Here is a 23,387-nt window from a genome sequence, read left to right on the forward strand (position 1 = left end):
GTAGCTGTGGCGCACGGGCTTAGTTGCTCCGTGGCATGTGGGATCCTCCCGGACCAGGGCTCGAACCCGTGTCCCCCTGCATTGGCAGGCAGATTCTTAACTGCTGTGCCACCAGGGAAGCCGCTGACACACATTTTTGATAACTGCAACCTATGATGCTGTCAAAGTTATGTACCACATGTGAGGTCACCAACTTTTTTTTAGGGCTGTCTATTCCATCAAAACTATACATTCTTTGGTCAAAATTATAAAAGTTCTTACTCTAATCAAACCTATAACTTGGTAAATCCATTTTAAACTCCATGTAAGTTGGTTATCTTAGAAAAAAATTCAACTGCTCCATATTGCTATTCCTTAAAAAAGCAAAATGTACATAGATCGATTTTAAACTCAATCTTAATTCAAACAATGATCTGAAAAGTTTTGAAATCTCTAAATTCCATTGTCATTATTTGAAGCAAAGAAAATCTTCAGGGAAGCCCACAGGTCCTAGCTCAGAGCAAGAGACATTTTTAATAACCTCCTTGAATCTTGCTATCTTTCCCAGTCCTTTCCTTACACCAACTAAACATTTAGAAAATCGTTTAACATTTGCTCAATATGCAAATTTTGAACTACGGTTCAAAGAATTTTTTGGCTATTATATGTTATTACTAACTTTACAGTGTAGGGTAGGGCAAAATTTTAGTAAGTGCCTAATATGTGAAAGATCTGGCGCTCAGCACTGGTTTTCTAAGAGCTAACTTTAAGAAATACATAAAGTTGTAATGTATATAAACACAGTATATGGGAGCACAGAACTTCTCTACGTGTTATTGTAAAAGGACAGATTTTTACTTTACTCATTATGAACTCCAGGAATTAAAAAACTATTTTTTGACTGCTTTCATTACATGCATATCGTGTCCAAGCTCTTCCTTCTTATTCTTTTCAGCAGATAAACATTTCCCTCTTTCCATTAGCTTACTCTAACCTCACTATCTTTTTTTTAAAGAGGGCAACTGCAACACATCATTTCAATTAAACTCAAAATATTTCTCCCACATTTCTTATTCAAAGATCTTTAGAAATAAGTCTGTCTCATGGCTTCACACTGAAGATAAAATAGTCTCTCACTAAATGCAAATGATGTTTCATACTGCAATTTGATTTTGAGCCTTAATACCTATTGTGTAATTACAAACTTTTGCCACCTAAGTATTCCTTATATATTTTATAATGGCTTCGTTTTTTTCCCTAATATTCTTTATGACTTAATAATCATTTTCTCCATCACTTAAAGGCACTAAAATTAGCTTTCTCACATTTCCACTAATTACACATAAAATTTTTAAGATTAAGAAAAGCCTCTTCAAAAAGTATGTTACTCAGAATATGTTACTCTATACTGTTTCTCAAATCCTGAATGTAAAAGAATAAATTTGAAATGACTAAGTTTTCTTTATTCACTGATTAAGTCAGATTTATGGCCGCCCCTCCCGTTTCCAGCTACTGTGAATTTTGAATGAAACAACCTCAATTGTAACAGAAGAAACATCTGTTGCTTTTTCTCTTCATCAGGGCTTTCCCAACTGAAAGAAAGCCTCTCTGCCTGACCTCCTCTCCCACTCCCCCTCCCCCCGACACTAAGTTCCTTCAAACTTTTTTTAAAAGTAAATGTATGATTGAAAATTGTACCGTGTCCATTTAAAATGTCATAGTTTATCTAGAGATATTCACTTTACTACAGTTCAAATAATTAGTAAATATTACATACATCACAAAACCAGAGATGTGACTGGGAGACTATTAATTATAACTAAAATGCAGGCTTCAAGAGTATACTTGAAGTGATCAGCTCAAGTTGTCACACATTCCAGGCTCACGCAGTTATTGTTTATGGTAAAGATTTTCTTCACAGGATCCAGATTCATATAGGATCTTGCACGCTATATTTTCTTTGCCAATCCAACGCGAACATAATGGCAGTCACTACCCCAAGAGGCAGACACCAAATGGTGCCACCCAAACTCTCACACTGTGCCTCATAATAAACCATAAAGCAGTGGAATGCACCGGCCCCTTTATGAGCAAACAATGCCTGAGCTTCATTAGAATACAGCTGACATTTTCAAAGCACAAATACTTTTAAGAAAAATGTACTAGGAGAAAAGGAGAATGAAACAGCTATAAAAGCTGAAATGTTTTTGTAAGTGTCAGGTTTATTTCAAAGATCCTGAGGAAGCATATTTTGCTGTTGACAATTTCAAAGTTTTAGTAAATGGAAAAAAAAAATGTAGAGTTAGAGGCAAAGCTTATTTTATTAACTACTGGAAAGAAATGAAAGTAAAAACTCACATCTGAATTGCACTCACAAGTAAGAACCACGAAGTACCTTTAATATTATTCATTTCTTTAACTGCTTCTTTAGTTCTTGCACGGAGAAAATGGAGCTCCAGAATTATCTTTATATTTCAATTGATTTATATAAGTAACTGAGTGATAAACTAAGCTTACTCTACCCCTCCCCCCCCCACCCCCCATACCCTGTAGTTTTCCTGTCTGCAACAAGCAAGGACGTCTTGAATTCAGCGTGCTCCTGGCTATTTATCAATTTAACACTGCTGCTGTTGAAAGAATATAAAATAAACCCTGTAAAAACGCACCCAGCAGTAAGAAACAAAATGATCTCTCTTACCTGGTCTAAAGAAGCATGCCTCTCACTGCAGTACCAACAACACTCTACAGTCTTTGTTACCATTCAGTGGAAACTTGAGACTGTGTCAGACATGAGCAATCGAGCTCAGAAACACTCAATTTAAAATACTTCTCAGTAAAACTAAAAAGATGCTCAAGAAAATAGTTTCGTTACTGGCTTTTAAAAGACATATGAATACTGTCTAATGCAACAAAGACACTTAAAAACGAACAAAGTACAGGTCTTACTGTTTTAGAAATAGGCTTAAAATAGAAGTGGTGAAACAATACAATGCCTAACTCCACCCTAACATTTTTCTAAAAATAACTTGAATTTTAACTGGCTAAAAACCAAGATGGAACTTACTCATGAAACCTGCATATTTCGAATTATACATGTCAGGGTATTTGCGGGCTCCGAAGCAGTCACAAAGCAGGAGACCTTAGTGCATCTTGAAAGCAGAGCAAAAGCACCATGAGTTTCAGGGGGAAAAAAAAAAAAAAGGAGGAGAAACTCTTGAAAAACTAGTCAGGCTTTTCAACCTGTAATAACTGTCCAGCTCCTCTGGGAGGAAAAAAAAAGTCCTGGTTCTGCCCCCTGAGATAGGAGGCTATGCTTCAATGCCAAAATGAATGACAGGCCCATTTCTGATATCAACAAAGAACAGCTTAGTGGTGCTCGAATTTTTTTCACTTTCCCACACAGTCAGAAGTTCTAACTTTTTCAGGTTAGTACCTTTGTATCTAGGGTTAAGTACCTTTCTCCATTTTCTCGAGAGAACCCAATTATGTTGTCCTAGTTTTTTAAATGATTAATTAAAAATACATACCTAATTATCTTACTCGGTTTTTCCTAGGCAGGAAGCTGAACAAAAGACAACCTCTTAAATTCCTTTCCAAATCTAACCTTTGCAATATCAGATTACCATATGACTAATTATTAATATTAATAAGCTGTTCCTGCATCCTGACAATGGGCACCAAGAGAAACAAAAAGTAGGTAACAAACATAAAAATAAGGTAAAGGACACTATAAAATTTTCAACCAGCTCGGTGTAAAGATCATTTATTAAAGTACATGTCTCTGATTATACAAATTCAAAACAATAAACGCTTCAATCAACAGACATATGAGCCAAGCACTATTTTGGGCTCTGTGGATACAGCAGTGAACACAAGAGACAAAAGCCAAATGAAAATCCCTGTCTTCAGTGGTTTATATCTCAGTTCCCTGAAAGTGTAGCTCTCTTGGATGAATAAGGTACCTTTCCTTCTTTGATTAGGTACCACCTAATCTGAAATATTCCTCTCTGAAAGTATGTCTTGACAACAGCTCCAGCAGGGCAAGGATCTTGCACTTGGTTTAGTGCTGTATCCCCAGTGGCTAAAACAGAGCCAGTTAGACACCCCAATAAACATATACTGAATGAAACAGATCAAACAGAGCTTTTTCTTAGTCAAGTTTTTCTTTGTAAACAGACTATGTACCACACATTACACTTATATACACACAGAGATATGTCAAAAATAATATAGCATAGGGTATAAATTAAATTGAGCTGCAAGTACATATTAGCTTAAAATTGAAAATACAACCTCTATGGCTCTGTATCTTTTCAGATTCTAAAATCTGTTTTCAATATCAAATATGAGGTCACTATAATATTTGAGTAAAGGAATCAGTTAAAATTCTATACACTAAGGTTTTGTGGACTATCAGTTTTCAGAGGAGTTTTGAATAAAAAAAGAAGAAACCTGAAAATTACCCAGCATCCAATCAGTTTTGTGTATTAAAATCTAACATGGTTACATCTGTTTATATACCCACATTTGGAAATAATTTTAATCTCCCTATCCTGCTTCTCACCATTCTTGATCGCCTTACCAGAAACCACACAGAGTAAATAAGCACATACCTCTAACCTGTGAGGTTAGCCAGAAGTGATCACCCATGTCACCCAAGGCCAGGATATTCAGGGGCTAGATATTGTCATACCTACTCTGCTACAGTCTTAAAAGGAAATTAAACTTTCTAATACTCAGGTACACTGATCCTACTACTTCTAGTAGTAGGAAGTAGGCAGAGCATCCCCTCCCCACCCCCAGGGCTGGACAGTGATTTACATGTTCAAGTATTCTACCTGGAATAGTTAGTATATATTCCAACAATAAATTAACAGTAACCCAAGGTCAGGAAGACATTGTGATGACTGAGGTCAAGTAATGAATAAAACAACATGGGCCCAAAGTAGGATTCCACTGGTCCTGCAGGAGCAATGTTTTTTCTCCCTAACCATCATTCATCTTTCCTTCAACAAATACTTACAGAGCACCTATTATGTATCAGGCACTGAGCTAGGCAGCAAATTGACCTGCTCCTTATTGTCTGCTCCAGAGGTCTGACCTTAAGCCTTTCTCTACCATGTTTCCTTGTCCCTGTTTCCCTTCCTTGCCAGTGCCCCCTTTCAACTCCCAAATTCTTCATTCACACTGCTCTTCAATCTACTCCCAAGCCTTTCTCAGCAGGCAGCTTGATCACTACCTTCTGTATGCCTTCATGAGTGTACGACACATTGTGGGGAAGTTCATGAGTCTTCCCACTGGCATAATAAAATGCATCTTATGTAGGTTCTCCCAAACAATTTCTCCTTAATCTTAGATAGAAAATCTACTTAAGGGAATTCCCTGGCAGTCCGGTGGTTAAGATCCTGCACTTCCACGGCAGGGGGCCTGGGTTCGATCCCCAGGCAGGGAACTAAGATCTTGCAAGCCGCACAGAGTTGCCAAAAAAAGAAAGAAAGAAAATCTACTTAAGCATTATATTATTTACAACTACTGATTATCTAGCAAACACCAAAGGGGACAAGCCATTCTCCTCCCCAAGTTTATAAGCTAACTTATTTGGACTAGGGTTTGCTATGTCTACTGGCCATCTGACCAAAGATTAACCATATTTTACAGATACACTTGTGATTCTATAGGCAGAAATTACACTATGATAGCACAATAATAGTTTTTACTTGCCCCATGCCTGCTAAATATAACTATCTACCAGATCCATATCATGAGGGACATACTTATTCACATTTTCAAGTAAAATGTCTAATCTCCCTGATGAGGGCTATGCCTAAAGCAAAGAGTTCCTGCTACCACTCGCACGGGTAAGTGTCGGTTTCTTAAAAATATCATATAGTATTTTTTTATGCACTCTCATGTTTATTGCAGCATTATTCACAATAGCTCAGACATGGAAGTAATCTAAATCTAAACTTCCAGCTATAAGATGAATAAGTTCTGGGAATCTAATGTACAGCATAGTGACTGTAGTGAACTTCACCTTTGCACCTCCTCTTCCTCTTTCTACCTTTTAAATGTAGACATCTTTCAAGGTTCTGCCCTTGATGCTCCTTTCTCCAAGATTTATATTTCCTCTTTGGAGGACATTACCCATTTCTATGGCTGTATCACCTCTATGTAGACGACTACAAAAATGTATACTTCTAGTCTTGGGCTTCTCTGCTCTAAACTCTTTATTTGCAATGGCCTATTGGACATCTCTGTCTGCAAGTCCCACGACGTCAATGCAACTTCTGCAGGACTGAGCTCCACGTCTCCTGTCCCAAAGCAGCTCACCCTCCGGCATTCCCCATCCTTGTTACAGGCATCACCACCCTGAAAAGAAAGTGATTTTCTATTCTTGCCTCTTCCTCACCATCCAAATGACCACGTTGTTTCCAGTTGTTTTTTTTTTTTTTTTTTCTAAAACACACATCATTTCCCTGATTTAAAAAACAAAACAAAAGAAATACAAATACACCTTTTGATGACCTCCTGATGGCTAGAGCTGCGCTATCTATCAACAGTGGTAGCCTTAGCCACATACGGCTATTTAAATTTAAATTTAAATGTTCTGCAGATCCAGAACATTTCCACCATCACAGAAAGTTCTATTAAACATCTCTGGTCTAGACAATAATAGCAAACGACCTAAGACTGCTGTCTAAATTCTCCTCAATCTGGCCCCTTTCTAAACTTATCTTCTACCAAAATCCCTTTGCGTGCTTTAGTCACAGCTGAATTAGCGGAGCCGAATGAATCAAGGCGAAGGCTTTCCAGGATGAGGGAGGCATTTGCCAGTACCTCAGAGAAGGATCTGTGGAAAGGGAAGAAACCAAAGGCGCTAGAGAGGACAGACATAGTTCACTAAAGCCCTCACAAGTTAGGAAGGGACGGAACTTTAGACCTAAGATTTTCAGCCCTAGAGAAAGAATATGTTACAATCGAGACAGCATGAGCATTGGAGTCACAACACTTCACCCAAATTCAGGTATTAGCTGAGTTATAAGGTAAAGAAACTCAACTCACACTAGTCTGACTTGAAAAGAAATTAGTTGGCTCAACTGGCTAGCTCACCGAATGCAAGAAAAGGTTAGAGAACCAAACTAGGAGGGTCAGTGGGCAGCAGGGTCTCAGGAACTCTCAGGCTGCTAGGACTGGGTCTGTCTGACTCCTTTCTTTTACCTCTGATTTTTCTCTCACGCCAGCATCATTCTCTTTCACTACAGATCAGTATTCTTCAGCTGGTGGGAAACATGGTCATTGACGTGTCACTAGTTTTATATCTTACAGATTCCACTAACCCTCTCTCAGTTTGGGCCTTAACATAACAGGAAGACATTCACTGGCTGAATTTGGGTCAGGCGCTCGTCCTGGCCAGTGAAATGCTGTCAAAGCGATGATGTGCTGGGGAACAATCAACTGTGGCCAGAAGGACATAATCACGAAAATGGAGTAGCTAGGTAGATGAGGAAGAGATCTGTGGAGGGGTTTCCAGGCATCTCACAGATGCCACTAAAATCTCTAGCTGAATCATTTAAATATAAGAGAGTAAATGATTTGCCACTAATCTAGTAAAAGGTAAAGTCAAGATTTAGCTCTAGGTTTTCTGACTCTGATGTCTGTACTCTTTTCATTAGAATATTCCTAAATCATCAAAGGGTTGGGGGTGAGGGTGGAGGGTGGGGTTGGAGAGTAGGTGAGGGTATGTTATCCACTTACCTCTTTAAGGCCACACTGTTCACTTTGCAACAGACTCTTCCCTAAGCGGCAAGAACTTTAGCTTTCAGACGTCCTTCCCTTTTCAGAAACTTTAATTTTTCCCTCTTCACTGAGTTCATCTTAACGTTTAAGATGCAGAGATCGTTCCTTTCTAACTGCTGCCCAACTGAAAACATCCTCCTTGCCATCTGACCGAATTTTTTTAAAGTGTGATATCCATAGCTGCTCTCTCACCTTTTTACAAACTATTAATTATATTTCAATTCTTAAAAAAGGCACCAAGTGCCTCCTACATGATACCTACTGTGCTAGGCACTAGGGATATAAAAATAAAGGGCATAGTCCTTAGCCTCAAAGAAACAACCCAATTTGGCTTCTCTGCAAGTGCCCAAATGAAACTGTACTGTGTAGAGCAGACAAGGAGCTCTACTTGGTAAATCAATGTACACTTATGCTCCATAACCTTGCGAATTGGACCTTGCTGACCTCACAAATCTCACGTTCTTAATACCATTCAAATTATCCTCTCTTGGCTTTTGTAAAGATTTTTGTAAAGACTATTTCTTCTCTGTTTCACTCCAACCTTCTAGGCTGGTTCCTTTTATTTTCTTCTCATTACTTGTATTCTAAATGGCTCAACCACGGCTCTCTGTTCGTACTATATTTTTGTTTTAGAAGGTGACTGGCCACAAAATTTATTATCCACACTGGGTTAACCATTGAGAGTTAAAGGGGGCACACTATTAATAATTATACTGGGATACAACTGAAGCAGTTTGGAAAAACTGGATCATATGTATTCCTGCTTAAAAACCTTCAGTGGTTCCCTTCTCCAAATCCTTAAGCATAGCATACAAAAACCTATTTAGAACTAATTGTCTCTTACAGATTAAATGCACACCTTTTTTATGGCCTTCACTCAGTCCTCAGAGTACACTCAGACTACATTACATCCAGTGGAGAGTCTCACTTGATTTCTTCCCCATTCAACAGAAATCTCATTACTTCCCCCCTGTCAGTAGTACCCAGAAACTAAGAAGCCCAATTATTTAGATGAGAAAATGGAGGTTTACCACATCAAATAACTTGTATAAATGCTACAAAATGGTAGAACTATGTATGATTCTAATCCAGTTCTTAATTTCTTAAAGTCCACACATTTAAAGTCTACAGATATTAATTAGAGATATAAATTCAATGAGTAGACGTAATCAAAAGGCTTACTAAAATCTAGTATTGTTCTTTGTGTCAAATATTAGTTCATTAATGCCAATTAAACTATTCCAGATGAGAAAAAGATAAAGAAAATCATTTCAGTTCCCCTGCCTAAAAATCTGATGGTTCCCTCATCAAATAAATCACACTACACCCTTAATGATCGGATCCCAAATTGCTTTTCAAGGTCTATTTCCCACAACTCCACAGGCATGAATTATTTACCATTCCCTGAGCAGCCCATGACCTTACTGTTACGCTCTCAATATTCTTCACCTGGTAAACTAGTATTCCTCCAAAACCATAAAATGTTTCCTCCTCAATTAAGATATTCCCAATTCCCTAAAGCAGACCTGGTCTTATTTTAAGTTCCCGTATTCCTATTCCCACATCATATTCCTTTGTAAGTTACATGTCTGTGAATTCCTCCACAACAGGTTTTTGGCTCTCCAGCCCTCCCATTCCATCCCTGTACCCTTCCTGTCTAAAAAACCATCTTGTACACAGTATATATTCAAACAATACCTATTAAACAAGTAAATGAATAAGTGTCCTTTACTGATCAAATACCTTCAGTTGCTTCCCATCTCTTAAAAGAACTCCACTGACAGCAGAAGAAATTTTATCTGCTTTTGCCTGATTTCCAGGCTCTTAATGATTAGACCCAGATGAATTTTTATAACTAATAACCTTCCATTACTAATTACCATCAACTAGCTGTCCTCTCCATTAGTAATCCACGATTTTCTGTAATGGTTTCCCAAACATGCCAGAGACATCGCTGCAGTTCTGTCCTAAAAACTCATGTTGGAAAGAGGATTCTGAGAAGATGCCAGAATAGGAAGCATCAGGAATCCGTCTCTTCACCTGGGCAACAATTGCGCTGGCACAATCTGTCTCATACAACTCTTTTGAAACTCTGGAGTCTAATGAAGTCCTGCAACTTCCAGAGGAAGGCTTGGATGGTAAATTTCAGTTAATTTTGGTCAATTTATAGCTGAAGGTGCGGTAGTAGCTACCCCTCCCCCAACCCCAGCCATGTGGCTGGCAGCTGTACACTGTTCCTGGAGCAGTTTGCACGCAGCATGTGGGAGCCAGGGTGGGCAAAAAGGGCCCGGTCTCCAAATATCAGGCATGTGTGTCCTGGTTGGGGACTACGGCTCCTGCTCACAGAGGTGCAGACAAAGAAGCAGGCAGCACTGCTGCTGTACCTCCTCACATCGTTCCACCCACCCCCCGCCAGCCCCCCCTCCAGCTGAAGTGACTTCCAGGGGACTGAAGGGACTCCTGGCCTTCCCTCCCTCCTTCATACTTCTCTTTTTACCCTTTCCACAGCCAGACATTAAAGACTAGGACATTGCATATATGGGAAAATTAGAAAGTGACCACACACGCCCAGGGAAAGGCTCAGAAAAGACCTGAGCAGACCTTAAGTTTACACCTCAGGCTGATCCTTGGCACAGTGACAGCCCACAACAATTTTTTTTTTTTTTTAATGAACAAAGCCAGTTAACAAACAACAGCAAACCTTGGGGACGAGGGAAATTCTGATTTCCAGAGTTACTACGTTATTAGATTTAAACACCCAGTTTTCAACAACGAAACATCACAACAGGAAATTATGGCCAACTCAAGGGGAGAAAAGAAATCAGCAGAAACTGTCCCTGAAAAAGTCCTGATGGCAGATATATCAGACAAAGACTTTAAAACAACTGTCTTAAAGATGCCTGCACAACATTATGAATATATTCAGTACCCCTGAACTGCATACTTAATGACTCTACTACCCAAAGCAATCTACAGATTCAATGCAATCCCTATCAAACTACCACTGGCATTTTTCACAGAACTAGAACAAAAAATTTCACAATTTGTATGGAAACACAAAAGACCCCAAATAGCCAAAGCAATCTTGAGAACGAAAAATGGAGCTGGGGGAATCAGGCTCCCTGACTTCAGACTATATTACAAAGCTACAGTAATCAAGACAGTTGGTACTGGCACAAAAACAGAAATATAGATCAATGGAACAGGATAGAAAGCCCAGAGATAAACCCACGCACATATGGTCACCTTATCTTTGATAAAGGAGGCAAGCATATACAGTGGAGAAAAGACAGCCTCTTCAATAAGTGGTGCTGGGAAAATTGGACAGGTACATGTAAAAGTATGAAATTAGAACACTCCCTGACACCATGCACAAAAATAAACTCAAAATGGATTAAAGACCTAAGTGTAAGGCCAGACACTATCAAACTCTTAGAGGAAAACATAGGCAGAACACTCTATGACATACATCACAGCAAGATTCTTTTTGACCCAGCTCCTAGAGAAATGGAAATAAGAACACAAATAAACAAATGGGACCTAATGAAACTTAAAAGCTTTTGCACAGCAAAGGAAACCATAAACAAGACCAAAAGACAACCATCAGAATGGGAGAAAATATTTGCAAATGAAGCAACTGACAAAGGATTAATCTCCAAGATTTACAAGCAGCTCATGCAGCTCAATAACAAAAAAACGAACAACCCAATCCAAAAATGGGCAGAAGACCTAAATAGACATTTCTCCAAAGAAGATATACAGATTGCCAACAGACACATGAAAGAATGCTCAACATCATTAATCATTAGAGAAATGCAAATCAAAATTACAATGAGATATCATCTCACACTGGTCAGAATGGCCATCATCAAAAAATCTAGAAACAATAAATGCTGGAGAGGGTGTGGAGGAAAGGGAACACTCTTGCACTGTTGGTGGGAATGTAAATTGATACAGCCACTATGGAGAACAGTATGGAGGTTCCTTAAAAAACTACAAATAGAACTACCATACGACCCAGCAATCCCACTACTGGGCATATACCTTGAGAAAACCATAGTTCAAAAAGAGTCATGTACCAAAATGTTCATTGCAGCTCTATTTACAATGGCCAGGACATGGAAGCAACCTAAGTGTCCATCATCGGATGAATGGATAATGAAGATGTGGCACATATATACAATGGAATATTACTCAGCCATAAAAAGAAATGAAATGGAGGTATTTGTAATGAGGTGGATGGAGTTAGAGTCTGTCATACAGAGTGAAGTAAGTCAGAAAGAGAAAAACAAATACAGTATGCTAAAACATATATATGGAGTCTAAGGAAAACAAAACAAAACAAAACAAGGCCATGAAGAACCTAGTGGCAAGACGGGAATAAAGACACAGACCTACTAGAGAATGGACTTGAGGATATGGGGAGGGGGAGGGGTGAGATGTGACAGGGTGAGAGAGTGTCATGGACATATATACACTACCAAATGTAAAATAGATAGCTAGTGGGAAGCAGCCACATAGCACAGGGAGATCAGCTCGGTGCTTTGTGACCACCTAGAGGGGTGGGATGGGGAGGGTGGGAGGGAGGGAGATGCAAGAGGGAAGAGATATGGGAACATATGTATATGTATAACTGATTCACTGTTATAAAGCAGAAACTAACACACCATTGTAAAGCAATTATACTTCAATAAAGATGTTTAAAAAAATAAATAAATAAAATAAAAGTTGTCACAAGACCTAAAAAAAAAAAAAAAAAAAGACTAAGGCTGTGAATTTTGTTACGTGTATTTTACAGCAATTTTAAAAATTGAAAGAAAAAAAAAACTCACATAGGAGTGGGGACAGAGGGTATATGGGAAACAGCTGTATCTTTTGCTCAATTTTGCTGTGAACCTAAAACTTTGCTAAAAATATATACAGAGTGTATTTAAAAAGTACACAACAGGACTTCCCTGGTGGCACAGTGGTTAAGAATCCACTTGCCAATGCAGGGGACACGGGTTCGAGCCCTGGTCCAGGAAGATCCCACATGCCGCAGAGCAACTAAGCCCGTGCGCCACAACTACTGAGCCTGCGCTCTAGAGCCCATGAGCCACAACTACTGAGCCCACGTGCCAAAACTACTGAAGCCCGTGCACCTACAGCCCGTGTTCCACAACAAGAGAAGCCACTGCAATGAGAAGTCCACGCGTCGCAACAAACAGTAGACCTCACTCGCCGCAACTAGAGAAAGTCCAGGCTCAGCAACGAAGACCCAATGCAGCCAATAAATAAATAAATAAATAAAAATCTTACTTCAGCCACTTACTAGCCACATGACTTGGGCACCTCATTTAACATTTTCAAGCCCCCGTTTCCTCATCTATAAAATGATACATTACAACTATCAAGAAATGTTTTTTACTCCAATATAGATGTAAAAAAAAAAATCAGGATCATGAATGCCATTCTGACCAGAAGACTAAAAAGGAACAAGAGGATTATCAAACCTCAATAAATATTCTCTAAAACACAATCATGACTGCATAATATTCCACTGTGTGGATGTATAATATTTTATTTCCTTATAAATGGATATTTCTACAGTTTCCATATTTTTGCCATAATAAACTATTACATAATAAGCACTTCGACACTCAAATCTTTTTCTTTTCTAATGACAAAATCCCAGAATGGTTTCCACTGGGTGAAAGAATATAAATTACTTTAAGGGGTTTGACAGGTATTACCAATTTTCTTGCAGAGTGCTTGTACTGATTCACACTCCTAATAGAAGTAGATAAGAAGAAAAGAATAAATAGGATAACAAGAAGTGGATATGAAATGAAGATAATCAACTTTTCTTACCTTTGCCAACACAGGTCATAATCTTAAGAAAGTCTTTGTTAATTTGATAGAGGCATAAGATTTTGTTTTTAAATAGATTTTTCATGATGTCCAAAATACTACACATGTACAATGCAGAAAAATTACAAAATATATAAAAGCACATAGGAGAAATTAAAAATCGTCTATAATTCAAACACCCAGAAATAGTTATAATTAATGTCTTATATACATATATCAAGTCCTTTTCTATGCTACATATTTTTCTTTTTCTAAAAAAGGAAGGGGGAATCATACTGTATATGCTGGTTTAACTTTTTGAACTTAATAAACTGCTAAGTTTATAATATCTATAGAATACCACCATACAAGAGTGTCACAATATACTCATTTATCACACTGCTTCCAATGTTTCACTCTTATCAACAATGCCATGGTAAACATTCTTTGTTAAAATCTTCCCACAGATCTTTCTTTAATTAGGATAAATCCACAAAAGAAAAAATGTTGAGTCAGAGGTTGCATATTTTTAAGATTTTTGATAGGTACTGAGCAAATTATCCTCCAAAGAGGTTGTATCACTCTATGAGTTCCCATAATTTCTTCTATTTCCCCAAAGTGAGTAGTAACAAAAAACTCACTTTGCTAATATGACTGGCAAACATTGGCTTTGTCATTTAAATTTGCATTTTGATTACTGGTTAATTGAATATATATTCATATTTTTATTATCCATTTGCATTTCTTCTGTGAATTTCCCACTCTGCTGCCCTGTTTTTTCTTGTAATCCCAATATTTAATTTATATACTTGTATGACATTTAGCTATGGTGTTTACTAAGCCTCCTTTGGTCTCTGGCAGTTTCTCAGATCTGCCTTGTTTTTGAAGATCTTGACAGTTTTGAGGAGTACTGATCAGGCATTTTGTAGAAAGCCACTCAATCTAGGTTCTTCAGAATTTGTTTTTTCCCCCTCATTGTTAGGCTGGGGTTATGGGTTATTGGGAGGAAGATCTCTTCACATCACATGGAGGACACATGCTATCAGAATGACTTATGACTACTAAGGTTAACTTTGAGGATCACCTGGACAAGCTGGTGTTTCTAGGCTTCCCCACGGTAAAGTTACTCCCCTCCTCCTCCCCATACAGACACAAGTCACTCTTTGGACGCACTGCAATAAATGTAGCCCACACTCAAGGACAGGTTGGAGGGTTAAAGCTCTACCTCCTTGAGCGGGGAGTTAACTACATAAATTTTTTGGAATTCTGTACGGGAGACTTTTCTCTCCCACTTAATTATTCAGTCACTTATTCATATGACTATGTACTTGTTTATTTTTATTTTATACTTTAGGTTAAAATCCAACATTACATCATTTATTTTGTTGCTCAAACTGCTCCAGTTTTGGCCACTGGGATCTTTTTCAGGTTGGCTCCTGTGTTGCTTTGGCATGTTCCACTTTTTTCTTTTTTTTTTTTTTAATATTTCCTTACTTTCTGGTACCATGTTCATTTTGTATATTTCCTGTGCAAACATAGATTAGCTATTTTTCCAAGGAGTCCTGGATGCTTTTATTGGAGAACGGTATGAGAAACCAAGATCTGGGCGGTGAGTGACATCACTGGCTTTTAAAAACTCTAAAAATATTTGATTGAAATGGCATTATATAACTGTTATTTGCTTTGGAAGGAATTGTCAACTTTAAAATACTTATTTTTCTCTGCTAGGAATATGGAATAACTTTCATTTCCTGAGTTGTTAAAAGACAAGACTTGCCTTGTGCTAAGTTGTTTCTTAGCATAATAAAACAATTGCTTTTCTGTACATCACAGCAATGATAGTAATTTAAATACCACTAGTATTTCCTCCATCTGCTAATGCAAATCTTCCAGACCTTACAAAGTCTCCAACAGCCCACGGGATTTCTGTGAGCCTTTAGAGGAGCGAGCCTCAGCCTTGGCTGCACATTAGAATCACCTGGGAAACTTAAAAATCTCATGTCTAGTCACATCTCAAACCAATTCCATTGGAACCTCTGAGGGTGGGAAGTACTGTTCTAAAGGTCTCTGGTGATTACAATGTGTATCTTAGCTAGAGAAACACCACCTTAGTCTGTTTCATGGCCTCAATGAAAGCTCATTACCAGTAAGTATTGCTGAGCAATGCTGCCTGCAGTAGGCACAGATCACCTCCCCCTTCCTCTGCAGAAACACTGGGCATCCATAAAATGCCTAAGCTTCAAGTTTTGCCTTTTTTGAAATAAGGAAGAATATTTTGCTCCCTTACTAGACTGCCGTATAAGAGATACACATAAGCAGCACTGCTTGTGTCTTAAGATGATTCTTGTGTAATTATGTTTTAAAAGATAACTGTTTTGTTGTCTTCATAAAAACCATACCCACCCTATTCTCATAGGATTCACACATGAGTTGAATAGGCCTGGTCATAAGACAAAACTTAGTAATTACCACCATGCAATATTCAGAATCATTTCCCTTTTCCAAAGACCAAGATTTTTCTTAAAGGTTCAACCTCTTTTTCCCTCTGAGATACAATGAACATAATCATGGCAACATCAAAACCCACATCCAGCTCAACTCCTGACTGACTGACTCAATCCCACAGACAATGGCCCCAACAGAAGTAGAAGTGTGCCCATTTCCATGTATAAATGCTACTTATTTCAAGCTCTACTGTGCTTCTGTACAAGGCATCTGGCATTAAATTAAAATTGTAAAACACACACAAAAGGGAAAGAAAACCCACTGCAAGAAATATAGCAGCCAATAGAAACAGACTCATATATGACCTGGATGTTGAAAATATCAGACAGGGGCTTTAAAATAACTATTTACACTTTCTCATTATTAGACTGGAAGAAAAATTTTTTCCTATCTTTAGTCATCACTTGAAAAGATAATTGAGAGTCTAAACCAGAACACTAATAACGTATTACAGGGTTTATAACTACGTAAAAATAAAACGTATGCTAACAATAGCACAAAAGAGGAGAGAGGAAATGGAAGTATACAAGGTATGGTATAAATTCTTTGAAAGCAGACTGTAATAACTTAAAGATGTACACCCTAGGGCAAACCACATTAACAAACTGAAGAACAAAAATCATATGATCATCTCAATAGATGCAGAAAAAGCTTTTGACAAAACTCAACATCCATTCATGATAAAAACTCTCATCAAAGTGGGTCTGGAGGGAACATATCTCAACATAATAAAGGCCATTTCTGACAAACCCACAGCTAAAATCATACTCAAAGGTGAAAAGCTGAAGGCCTTTCCTCTAAGATCAAGAACAAGACAAGGATGCCCACTCTCACCACTTTTATTTAACAAAGTATTGGAAGTCCTAGTCAGAGCAATCAGACAAGAAAAAATAAAATAAATAAAAGGAAGCTAAATTAGAAAGGAAGAAGTAAAACTGTCAGTTTGCAGATGTCATGACACTATACATAGAAAACTCTAAAGTTGCCACTAAACAACTTTGAACTCATCAATGAATTTGGTAAAGTGGCGGGATACAAAATTAATATACAGAAATCTGTTGCATTTATACACACTAACAATGAACTATCAGAAGAGGAGAAATTAAGCGAAAAAAATCCCATTTACCATTGCATCAAAGAGAATAAAATACCTAGGAATAAACTTAACTAAGAAGGTAAAAGAACTGTACTCGGAAAACTACAAGACACTGATAAAAGAAATTGAAGACAACACAAACAGATGGAGAGATCACTTTGTTCACTGATTGGAAGAATTAATATTGTCAAAATGAACATACTACCCAAGGCAATCTACAGATTCAATGCAATCCCTATTAAAATACCCATGGCATTTTACACAAACTAGAATACTCCTAAAAGACCCCAAATAACCAAAGCAATTTTGAAAAAGAACAGAGCTGAAGTTATCATGCTCCTTGACTTCAGACTATACTACAAAGCTACAGTAAGCAAACCAGTATGGTACTGACACAAAAACAGACTCATAGATCAATGGAACAGAATAGAGAGCCCAGAAATAAACTCACATACTTATGGTCAATTAATCTATAACAAAGGAGGCAAGAATGTACAATGGGGAAAAAAAGACAATCTCTTCAGCAAGTGGTGCTGGGAAAACTGGACAGCTACATGTAAAAGAATGAAATTAGAATATTTTCTTACACTGTATACAAATATAAGACCTGAAACCATGAAACTCCTAGAAGAAAACATAGGCAGAACACTCTCTGTCATAAATTGTAGTAATATTTTTTGGATCTGTCTCCTAAGCAAATGAAACAAAGTAAAAATAAACAAATGGGACCTAATTAAACTTAAAAGCTTTTGCACAGCAAAGGAAACCATCAACAAAACAAAAAGACAATCTACTGAATAGAAAAAAATATTTGCAAATGATACAACCAATAGGGGTTAATATCTAAAATATATAAGCAGGTCATACAACTCAATATTAAAAAAGCAAAAAACCCAATCAAAAAATGGGCAGAAGACCTGAATAGATATTTTCCCAAAGAAATACAGATGGCCAACAGGCACATGAAAAGATGCTCAACAATGCTAATCATCAGAGAAATGCAATCTAAATCACAATGAGGTATCACCTCACACCTGTCAGAATGGCTATTGTCAAAAAGACCACAAATAACAAATATTGATGAGGATGTGGAGAAAAGGGAACCCTCATGCACTGTTGGTGGGAATGTAAATTGATACAGCCACAACGGAAAATAGTATGAAGGTTCCTCAAAACACTAAAAATAGAACTACCATTTGATCCAGCAATTCCACTCCTGGGTATATATCCAAAGAAAATGAAGACCGCAATTTGAAAAGATACATGCACCCCAATGTTCATAATAGCATTACTTACAATAGCCAAGATAATGCAAGCAATCTAAGTATCCATCAACAGATGAATGGATAAAGAAGATGTGACACACACACACACACACACACACACACACAATGAAATACTACTCAGCTATAAAAAAGAATAAAGTTTTGCTATTTGCAACAACATGGATGGACCTAGAGGGTATTATGCTCAGTGAAATAAATCAGACAAAGACAAATACTGTATGCACTTATATGTGTAATCTAAAAACATAAAACAAACAAATGATTATAACAAAACAGAATAAAACAAAAACTTAAAAACAGGTATAACAAATAAGCAAAAATAGAATGTAAATTAAATGGAATCACAAAAAAAAATTCAATTTATCCAAAATAGATCAAGAAAAAGAAAGAAACAGAACAGGAAACAGATGGATATAGAGAAAAAAACTAGCAATATGGCAGATTTAAATTCAATCATATCAATTATTATATTAAATATAAATTATCTAGAGACCCTAATTAAATCCAGAGATTCCCAGAACAAAGAATGTTACCAGGGATAAAGACAGGTATTACATAATGATAAAAGAAAACAGCACAAACAAATGAACAGAATAACACATAACAATCCTAAATGTGCATGTGCCCAAAACCAGAGTTTCAAAATATACGCAGGAAAAACTGACAGAACTCACAGAATAGAAAAATCAACATCATGATTGGAGACCAACATTTCTCTCTTAGTAATTAACAGAATAAGCAGACAGATAGAAAGGATACAGAAAGTCTGATCAACACTAGCAATCAACTTGACATCATTGATATTTATAGAACACTCCACTCAGCATCAGCAAAATCCACATTCTTTTCAGTGCACTTGGAACATTTACTAAGGTAGACCATGCAAGAGATTGTGAAGCAAACTTCAAAATTGCAAAACAATTCAAATAATCTCCAAAGGATGTCCTCTGACAGCAACAGAATTGAACTAGAAATCAGTTAACAGAAAAGATCTCTGGAAAAAAATCTCCAAACATTTAGAAACTGAACAACACATTTTCAAATCCATTGACAGATACAAACTATCAGAGCTCCCTCGAGGAAAAACAGACAACCTGAATAGCCCTACACCTATTACAGAAATTGAACTTCCAGTTTAAAATCTCTTCGCGAAGAAAACTTCAGGCCTACATGGCTACATACAAACTCTTCCAGAAAACAGAATAGTAGAAAACACTTCCCAACTCATTTAATAAGGCCAGCACAACACTGATACCAAAACTAAACAAAGAAATAATAAGAAAATTCCAAGCCAATATCCTTCATGAACCTTAACAAGTCTTAGAAAGGAATGAAATTCTGAGACATGCTACAACATTCATGAATGTTGAAAACAATATGCTAAGTGCAATAAGCCAGATACAAAAGGACAAATAACGTATGTTTACACTTATATAAGGTACCTAGAATCATCAAATTCAGAGACAGAAATTAGAACAATGGTTACCAGTGGCTAGAGGAAGGGGAATAGGGAATTATTATTTAATGTGTAGAGTTTCATTTTGAGATGATGAAAAAGTTCTAGAGATGATGGTGGTGATGGCTGCACAACACTATGACTGTACTTAAAGCCACCAAACTATACCTTGAAACTGGTTAAAACAGTAAATTTTGGGCTTCCCTGGTGGCGCAGTGGTTGAGAATCTGCCTGCCAATGCAGGGGACACGGGTTCGAGCCCTGGACCGGGAAGATCCCACATGCCACAGAGCAACTAGGCCCGTGAGCCACACCTACTGAGCCTGTGCTCCGCAACGGGAGAGGCCGCGACAGTGAAAGGCCAGTGCACGGCAATGAAGAGTGGCCCCCGCTCACCACAACTAGAGAAAGCCCTCGCACAGAAACGAAGACCCAACACAGCCAAAAATAAATAAATAAAATTTAAAAAAAAAAAAAAAAAGTAAATGTTATGTTACGTATATTTTACCACCATAAAAAATCCTTAACGGAACTTCCCTGGCAGTCCAGTGGTTAAGACTCTGCACTTCCACTGCAGGGGGGCATGGGTTCAATCCCTGGTCAAGGAACTAAGATCCCACATGCCATGTGGCATGGCCAAAAAATTTTTAAAAATAATTTTTAAAAAGTACCCAAAAAAAATCCTTAACAAAATGTTAGCAAACTTAATCCAGCAATAGATAAAAAAGGCTAATACATTACAAGCAAGTGGTATCTATCCAAAGAATGCTGGTTGACATAGATAATGCAAAAGAATCTAGAAAAAAGCTATCAAAAGTAATAAATTTTAATAAACTAATGAGTTTATAGCAAGGTAGCAGGCCCCAAGTATACAATATACAAAAAACACCAAAAAATAGTAAACTTTACTGCACACAGATCATACCTCAATAAATCTGACTTTAAAAAACAAAACAACAGGAAACCAAATAAATAATAGTGGTACCAGTGAATCTCCTTATCTTGTTCCTATCTTAAATGAGAATGTCTGTTTCTAATGGAAATGTATTAAATATAGTATGTTTCTAATGGAAATGTATTAAATATAGTATTGACTAATAATGATAGACATTTAAAAAATATATTTTTAAATATCTTTAATCCCTAGTTCATAAGGATTTTTTTTAAAAAGTGGCCAAATCTTTTAAAATGTAGCCTGAAAAGTATTACAGACAAAAGTATGGTTCCTCTTTAATCTACCTATGGAAACATATTATTGGTAATTTCTTAATATTAAAACAACCATCCTTACTTTCTTGAAGCAAATTCTGGTTCATGGCATATAGTTCTCCTAATATAGTGTTAATCTTATTTGCTAATACTTAGGTTTTTTGCTTCTATAGTTGTGTAATTGGTTTATAACTCTCTGTACCGTTAAGTTTTATTTATGAGTTAAATCAGTTTTGTTCCATGTACTGGAAGTCTTTGGTTTTATACTTTGCATGTTTTATTGGCTGGATTATCTGTTCTTAGAAACAGGGAAAAGCTTGCCCATAAAACTGTCAGGAATAGAGTCTTTTTTAAAGTAATTTTTTTGGACAACATTTGCTATTTCTACCAACATAATTAGAATTTTCAAGTTTTCTACTTTAAAAAAAAATCAATCTTGGTAATTGATATTTTCCTCCAAATAATTTTTTATCAGTATTTTCAAATTCTTCAACATAATTATTATATGACTCTGTTAATTTAAAAAATCCTCTAATATTTCTAATATTTCTCTAATGTTCCTAATATTCCAATATTTTGCTAAGTGACTTCCTAGAATTTATTATGGCCAATCTACCTGGATCTTTCAATTCTACACTTTTCTATCTTCTGATTTTGCTCAATTTTGTTTTTATTTTTATTACATGCCTCCTGTTGCTAACCTTTGGCTAAATTTGGGAGGTGAATACATTTTTTTCTTTCATTTAAAAATAATAAACGCAGGGCTTCGCTGGTGGCGCAGTGGTTAAGAATCTGCCTGCCAATGCAGGAGACATGGGTTCAAGCCCTGGTCCCACATGCTGTGGAGCAACTAAGCCCATGTGCCACAACTACTGAGCCTACGCTCTAGAGCTCGCGAGCCACAACTACTGAGCCCTAGCGCCACAACTACTGAAGCCCGTGTGCCCTAGAACCCGTGCTCCGCAACAAGAGAAGCCATGACAATGAGAAGCCCATGCACCGCAATGAAGAGTAGCCCCCGCTCACCGCAACTAGAAAGCCCGCGCGCAGCAATGAAGACCCAGCGCAGCCAAAAATAAATAAATAAGTGAATAAAATTTTTTTTAATTAAAAAAACATAAATGCACATATACAACTTTGGCTGTATCCCATAAATATGTGTATATGTGTGTATTTATATAAAATTACAATTTGTTATTTTTAATAGTCATTGCAGTTCAGGTTTCTGCCTTGATTTAATAGCTAATTAGGAAAAGAAATGACAAGTGGACTTCTTTCATTAATTCCAAATTTTATTGCACTGTGGCCAGATACAATGGTCTATCAAATTTCTGCTTTATAGACTATATTGAGATTTTTCTGTTTTTTAGCATGGTTACCTTCTATAAATGTTCCATGAACGCTTGAGGAGAAGGGGTATTCTTTGTAAGGTACCCAGTGATAGAGCTGAAGTAACGTGAGGAAGGTGTTCACTTAGTGGGGTGGCAGAGATGAGAAAGTAGTTATAAATGGGAGATTAAGCACATAAGTAGACATATAAAGGATAATGGGATCCAGAAGAACAACTTCTAGAAGAGTATTTAGCTTTGTAAGGAACTACCAAACTGTCTTCCAAAGTGCCTGCACCATTTTGCATTCCCACTAACCATGAATGAGAGTCCCTGTTGCTCTGCATCCTTGTCATCAATTTGGTATCGTCAGCTTTTTGGATTTTGCTCATTCTAAAAGGTATGTAGCACTGTTTCACTATTGTTTTAATTTGCAATCCTTTAATTATAAAAGATATTGAGTGTGGTTTTATATGCTTGTATGCTGTCTGTACACATTCTTTGGTGATGTGTCTGTTTGGCTCTTTTGCTCACTTTTTAACTGGGTGATTTGTTTTCTTGTTGTTAAGTTCTTTTTATATTTTGGATACAAGTCTAGGTAGTAAAGAATTTAATCTTACCCAAAGACAGGTCTGCCTTTTGCCCTTAGCTCCTGGGAGGTAATCTCTAAACCCTTGGAAAGTCTTGTCTGATAAAAGTGCCTTTGCTTAACTGGGGGCATTGGGCCAGCCACAGAGTAACAATATAATTTAGGGTGGAGGCTTTGAGTCACATCAACAGTGAGATTTAGGCTGGGGGCATTTGGGCCATGTGGTATCAGTTTGACCTCCTGAGGGAGTGGAGACTTAAATCTGCCACATGAGTAGCTGGGCAGGTTTAGATGATCAAATCCCAATAAAGCT

At 37.2% G+C, this 23,387-nt stretch overlaps 1 protein-coding gene across 10 annotated transcripts in view; it reads right to left on the reverse strand.

Annotated features, from left to right (window-relative positions):
- TFDP2 (transcription factor Dp-2) overlaps window positions 1–23,387 on the reverse strand; it is a 173,404-nt gene that overhangs the window by 64,520 nt on the left and 85,497 nt on the right. Inside the window, exon 1 of one of the 10 annotated variants that reach the window (XM_068546026.1) lies at window positions 2,678–2,734. The exons of 8 other annotated variants lie outside the window; for them this stretch is intronic. The gene's annotated coding sequence lies outside the window, so the exon portion shown is untranslated. Of the gene's footprint in view, window positions 1–2,677; window positions 2,735–23,387 lie in introns of those variants that run through there. One more of the 10 variants, XM_068546030.1, reaches the window with a different exon arrangement.

The sequence above is a fragment of the Eschrichtius robustus genome, chromosome 6 (assembly GCF_028021215.1).
Source record: "Eschrichtius robustus isolate mEscRob2 chromosome 6, mEscRob2.pri, whole genome shotgun sequence".
Classification (NCBI taxonomy): Eukaryota; Metazoa; Chordata; class Mammalia; order Artiodactyla; family Eschrichtiidae; genus Eschrichtius; species Eschrichtius robustus.